Source organism: Anser cygnoides, chromosome 30, assembly GCF_040182565.1.
Source record: "Anser cygnoides isolate HZ-2024a breed goose chromosome 30, Taihu_goose_T2T_genome, whole genome shotgun sequence".
In the NCBI taxonomy this organism is placed as follows: domain Eukaryota; kingdom Metazoa; phylum Chordata; class Aves; order Anseriformes; family Anatidae; genus Anser; species Anser cygnoides.
In genome coordinates, this window is record NC_089902.1 from 1,569,091 (window position 1) to 1,575,090 (window position 6,000).

Genomic DNA, 6,000 nt, shown 5'->3' on the forward strand with positions numbered 1-6,000 from the left:
TGTGCACAGCGCAGCAGGGCTGGGGGCTCTGACCACAGCTGGCACGGGGAGAGGAGAGAAGGAGAGAGGGCTTGGAGGCAGTGAGGAGCGCAGCAACAGAGGGCAGCGTGTGGCAGGACAGATCTGCAGGCTCTTGGCACCGTGAGTCTCTGGCAGCAGGGCCATGCAGGTGGGGTTGCCAGAGGGGTCTTCTACAGCTGGCACATCCAATGCCTGATGGCATCTGTTGGGATGTCTGTTTCTCCAGCGAGGAGTAGAAGATGCTGTAGAGAATGGCATTTATAAGGAGGCATTTGAAGGGGAAGACTGAGGCTTGGTTAATCTGAGATTTTTGGATTCTGTGCTTTCAGATTCCTGTTGTGGAGGGGAATCTGAGTGAATCTGAGCACATGGACTGTGGGATGGGGTCTGTGAGCATGGACAGGGAGGAGACGTGGGGACACAGAAGCGGCTCCCAGCAGGGACACGGGCAGGCAGCAGGGACATGGGCAGGCGGTGAGAGGGAGCTGCTGCCAGAAATGCTGTGCGAGGGAGGGCTCAGGCACCTCCCTGGGACAATCGCTGCTCTCCTCTCCCACCAGCACAGGGCAGCTGAGACCAGAACTGATGGACAGACTGGCTGTGCCCTCTGAAGTACACTCTGCACCAGAGGAATAGTATCTGTGACACTGAGGATCCACAAGGTTTCACTTGTAGTGCAGCAGGAATGACAGTATAGAAAAAAGAAATCGCCATAGCCCTTGTCTGCCGTTAGGGGACTTGGGAGTAAAAATTTGTTCACATCAAGAGTTAAAATCATCTGAGAATACTCCATGTTCCTCTTTACTTCTTTTTATAGGTAGGGACTGTTAACTACACTGCCCACAGCAGAGTCCCCTCCTCCCAGGGACAGCCTCAGGCAGCCCCAGTCAGAGCTCGTGAAAGGGACCTGCCTAATGTCTGGTTAATAGGCTGAAATTGAATCACATATTAACAGACAATTCTGTTGTATTTTCTTACTGCCTTTTCCCTCTTTGGTCAGAACCCCATGCCCAGAACCAGCAAATGCCCAACAACAGCTGTGTGAGCGAGTTCCTCCTGCTGGCATTCGCAGACACGCGGGAGCTGCAGCTCCTGCACTTCGCGCTCTTCCTGGGCATCTACCTGGCTGCCCTCCTGGGCAACGGCCTCATCCTCACCGCCGTAGCCTGCGACCACCGCCTCCACACCCCCATGTACTTTTTCCTCCTCAACCTCGCCCTCCTTGACCTGGGCTGCATCTCCACCACTCTCCCCAAAGCCATGGTCAATGCCCTCTGGGACACCAGGGCCATCTTCTATCAAGGGTGTGCTGCACAGGTCTTCTTTTCTGTCTTCTTGGTTGGAGCAGAGTATTCCCTTCTCACCATCATGGCCTACGACCGCTACGTTGCCATCTGCAAGCCCCTGCACTACGGGAGCCTCGTGGGCAGCAGAGCTTGTGCCCAGATGGCAGCAGCTGCCTGGGGCAGTGGCTTTCTCAATGCTGTCCTGCACACGGCCACTACCTTTTCCCTGCCCCTCTGCCAAGGCAATGCTGTGGACCAGTTCTTCTGTGAGATCCCCCAGATCCTCAAGCTCTCCTGCTAGGATGCCTACCTCAGGGAAGCTGGGGCACTTGCGTTTAGTGTTTCTTTAGTCTTTGGTTGTTTTGTCTTCATAGTGGTGTCCTATGTGCAGATCTTCAAGGCTGTTCTGAGGATGCCCTCTGAGCAGGGCCGGCACAAAGCCTTTTCCACGTGCCTCCCTCACCTGGCCGTGGTCTCCCTCTTTATCAGCACTATCATGTTTGCACACTTGAAGCCCCCCTCCATTTCTTCCCCATCCCTGGACCTGCTGGTGGCAGTTTTATATGTGGTAGTACCTCCAACAGTGAACCCCCTCATCTACAGCATGAGGAACCAGGACCTGAAAGACACACTGAAGAAAATGCTTCTAGTGGTAATATTTACTTAGCAATGATTTGGCTATCTCACTTTTCTAGTTTTACTCAAGTTAATCTGAGCCAAATTTGACCTTTATGTGTAGTATTGTTTGTAATTCTGTTTGCAGTTAAATATTTGCTTTCATTCCTCTTTTCCAGATGACCAACCCTTTGTTTGACTGAGATTTTTTCTGTAAACATGTTTATTCCTAAATGACACCTGGCCTCCATTGTGGCATCTGGGTACTAAAAGTGAAGTTGCTCAGTGCTCAGGGCTCTTTTTCCCAAACTGGAGTGCAGAAGATGCTCAGGGAATACCAGGCTCAAAGCCTCACTCATGTGCTTGGGTGCCACCGGGACACAGGGGCACGAGGGCACGGGGTGGGGGGTGAGGGAGTCAGGGCTGGACTGAGTCGTCACTGGCGGATTCTCAGTGCCCCTGGAGGCCCTGACTGGTCAAGAAGCATCTTCCTGGGATTGAAACGTGACAGGGCTGGTGGCATCAGGGAGGTATCGGGAGCCACCAGGATACCCTAAGGGTTCTCCTGGGATGCCGTGTGCCTTGTGTTGGGTGGGCAGCGAGTGGGTCTTCACAGCAAAGCCAAGCCAAAGGATGCACGGGCTGATGGGAGCTCTGCAATGCCAGGACACACAGCGAGGCCACAGCACAAAGGTCTCAGAGGCCTTCAGTGAACAAGCGGAAAGGACCTAGACTGGGTGACCAGGCAAGGACCGGGAGGTGGGGAGAGGTGGGCAGGGGCTGGGCTGGGCTGGGCAGTGCCCGGCAGAGGGCACCAGCAGCGTCAGGGAGCGGTGGCAGCATGCAGGGGAGGGCTCCCAGCAGGGCTTGGTGCTGCAGAGCCAGGGCTGGGGAAGGGAGCCCAGAGCTGCAGGGGCAGGGGACACGAGGCCGCTCGGGGCCCTTGCTGGCCTGGGCAGAGCAGGAAGGGGACCCAGGGCATTCGTCCCCTCACCGCAGCCTACCAGGACCTCCACGGCGCTCATGGAGTGTCCAGGGCCAGGCTCTGCCCCGTGGTGCACAGGAAGAGGGCAAAGCATCTCTGAAAAAGAGGCTGAAACTGAAAAAGGTCCCTACGCTGCCCCGTGGTGTGACAGGGCCAGGGTGGGACAGCTTACCTTTATTTGATGTAGTTCTTGTGTAAATTGCATTGGTGATGGCACAAAAAGACAGTTCCTTCACCAGTCATATACATCCTTCTTCATGTTAGGACACCACTCAACGTCCTTCACTCTGCTTTATCTCACAGATGAACTGGATTAGGTCTCCTTGATTACTCTGAGGCACAGTGCAATGCTTTTTCCCTTCTGCTACTCCAGCACAATATGAGTGACTTTCCCTTCCTCTGCGCATTGACCTGACGGGTCATTTCACATTTTTCACTTTCAAAACCTTAGTTGAACGGGGACCATTTCCAAAGTGAGACAAGTTGATGGGTTCTGGCTCAGCCATTTGAAGCGTGCTATACTTGAGTTTTTCAGCATGAGTTTGCTAGAGATGACCCAGGAAGGTAAACGGGTGTTCAAGTGTCTCGTAGGAATAAGGGGTATCACGGGTTAAGTAGGAGTAAGAATATCATGGGTTTCCAACAGGCATTTCAAATCTAGAGCAGTCCCAGGAACCCACTGAAGAAGGGATTTGTCTTTGAAGGGGTTTCCTGTGCTGGGCTGGGCTGCAGTTTCAAGGAGAAAGACCATTGCTGGCAGTGGACGTGCCCTGGGAACTCCACCTGGCTCCACCTGATTTTCCCAAAGGGCTCCGGTCTCCTGCAGGTCTTTTCTGACATCTGCTGGTCCAGGAAAGTGCCTCAAACACAACGGGGCCACAGGAGGTTTTCCCTGGTTATACTTATTTTCACACAGCAAAGTTCTGCCTCAATGCCCAGTAATTTATTTTAGTACTTAACTAATAAAGCAACTACTCATCAGCTCAAATAATTCAACCCCTTCCATTAAATGTCTCACATGAATGATAATTTCTATCATGAAGAAATGTGAATTTTCAGGATGTATATCCATCGCAGGAGAAGAAATACTGGTGTTCACCTGTGCTTGCATTGTCGTCGCTTTGTCTATCATGGTGTGTTCCCTCATCTTCCAGGAAGAAAACCTGACTTGATTACACAGACCCTGCCGTATGTCCCTTTTCCAGCTGCCTGTCTGGACCTATGCACTTCCCATAGTTCTCCTGCTTTGCCCTCCCCTTACTCTTGGATCATTCAGACCGCTCTCACCAACCTAGTTGCTGCTTTGAGTTTCAGTGAGTTCCAGCTCGCCCATCTCTCAGCAGTCTGTCCAATGGTTTCCTTAGCAAGAAACTCATCATTTCTCATTGTATTAGTATGATATGGATTAATATTAACACTACTATTTAAAATTTCCTATTAATCAATGTAAAATAAATCTTGAACAGTCATCCTTTTTGGAAGGTAAACATCACTGGAGGCCAAAAAATAAGGTACTTTAATTTTTTTTTTTTTTTAAATTGCAGCATGGTTTCCTATTCTTTGTTTTCAAATAGGACGAACCCTGCTCTTTCTACCTAAGCAGGGCTTCAAAGAAGAAACCCTAGACCAATATCTATAGGAAAATGATGCTCCAAACTGAAATGCAACAAAATTCAGCCTTTAAAACGAGGAAAGATTTCTATTAGATGCTCTTTGAAATCTTCCTCCTTAACTACACCATGAAAGCTCTCCAATTAGCTGAACAAGTCTTGAAGACTTGAAGAAAACTGTGGGAGAGATATGGCTGCCTAGGAGATTCTCTGTTTTAATGAGATCCGTGGCGTATTTTGGTGCTGAGTCTATGAAACTTGTGTACTGAGAGGAGAATGATGCAACTGCTTGAGAAAGTAAAGTCAGGAGGAAAAGTTGAAGTGACTTGGAGTATTAATGGGCCCCACTGAGGGCTGTTCCTAACAAAGCCTCCCCAGGGACTTGTTAGGGCATATAACTGGAGGCCATGATTCCAGACAGGCAAAGCGCTGTGCTGAGAAAAGTCTTGGTTGGTTTTGGTGAAGCAGAAGGGCCAAGGCCTGACTCCAGCCACTGGGAGGGGAGATCCTGCACCCCCCCGTCTGGCTCAGGGCTCTTCTTGGGGTCTGTATGATGTGGTGGGCAGTGTGATGCCACGAGAAGAACTTCATTAGGACACCTCCCCACCCCTGCACAGGGTATCAAGGAAGCAGTGAGGCCCCATTGCAATGACTCTATCTCGTCTCGTCAGAAGCTCTAGCCAAAGGGAGAAAAACGTCAGGGCTGTTGGGGCCTTCCCTTCTTGCCAGCACCCTCTGCCTTCTCCTCTGCAGGCTTTCCTATGTTGTTCCAGACTTTGTCCTATTTCCTTGAAGTCTGCAGACACCCATCTCTGTTCACCATCTTGCTCTCATCCAGGACTTTCCATCATCTCACCCATGTCTCGTCAACCCTCATCAGCTGTTCCTTGATGATCACAAAGCCTGTGTCTGATTAAAGACACTCTTTGGGTGACCTCTAGCACCACAGCACGACCCTTTGAGGGACATTTCTTTCTCCTTGCCGCCAGTGCCACGCTTCCAAGGTGCACTTTGTGGCAGTTTTTCCTCTCCTGGTCTTTCCTACTACCAAAGAAAACTCCATCAGGGTGGAAACCACTCCTGAAGCAGGCATCCCAACCCATCAGGCTCCTTGCGGCCTGTCAGCCAAGCAGACAGAAGTCACCTCACCAGCATCTCCCAAGGCCTGGGCCTGCTGCTGGCCTTGCAGCTTCTTGGCTAGACACAGCCAAGCCTTGGGCCTCCTCCTGCTGTCCAGTCTTGGCCTCAAGCAGAAGGGACAGGACAGCCCCTCTGCGGGCCTTCTTTCTGTCTGGGTCCTCCTGGGGATGGAGGCAGAGGGGATCCCACAGGCAGCATGCCAAGCAGGGGCCTTCTGCTGGCCTAGCAGGGCCACTGGCAGATGTCAACCCCAAAGTGCACATCCCAGGGAGAAGCCAAGGCTGACCTGCCACCTCCAGACACAAGGCACCTCACAGTCCCTTTGCGTGACACGTTCCTGCTG

The 6,000-nt window shown here is 51.6% G+C and overlaps 1 pseudogene; it reads left to right on the forward strand.

Annotated features, from left to right (window-relative positions):
* The first annotated feature begins 1,326 nt into the window (after positions 1–1,326).
* Positions 1,327–1,974, forward strand: LOC136787618 (olfactory receptor 14J1-like; annotated as a pseudogene).
* The last annotated feature ends 4,026 nt before the right edge of the window (positions 1,975–6,000 follow it).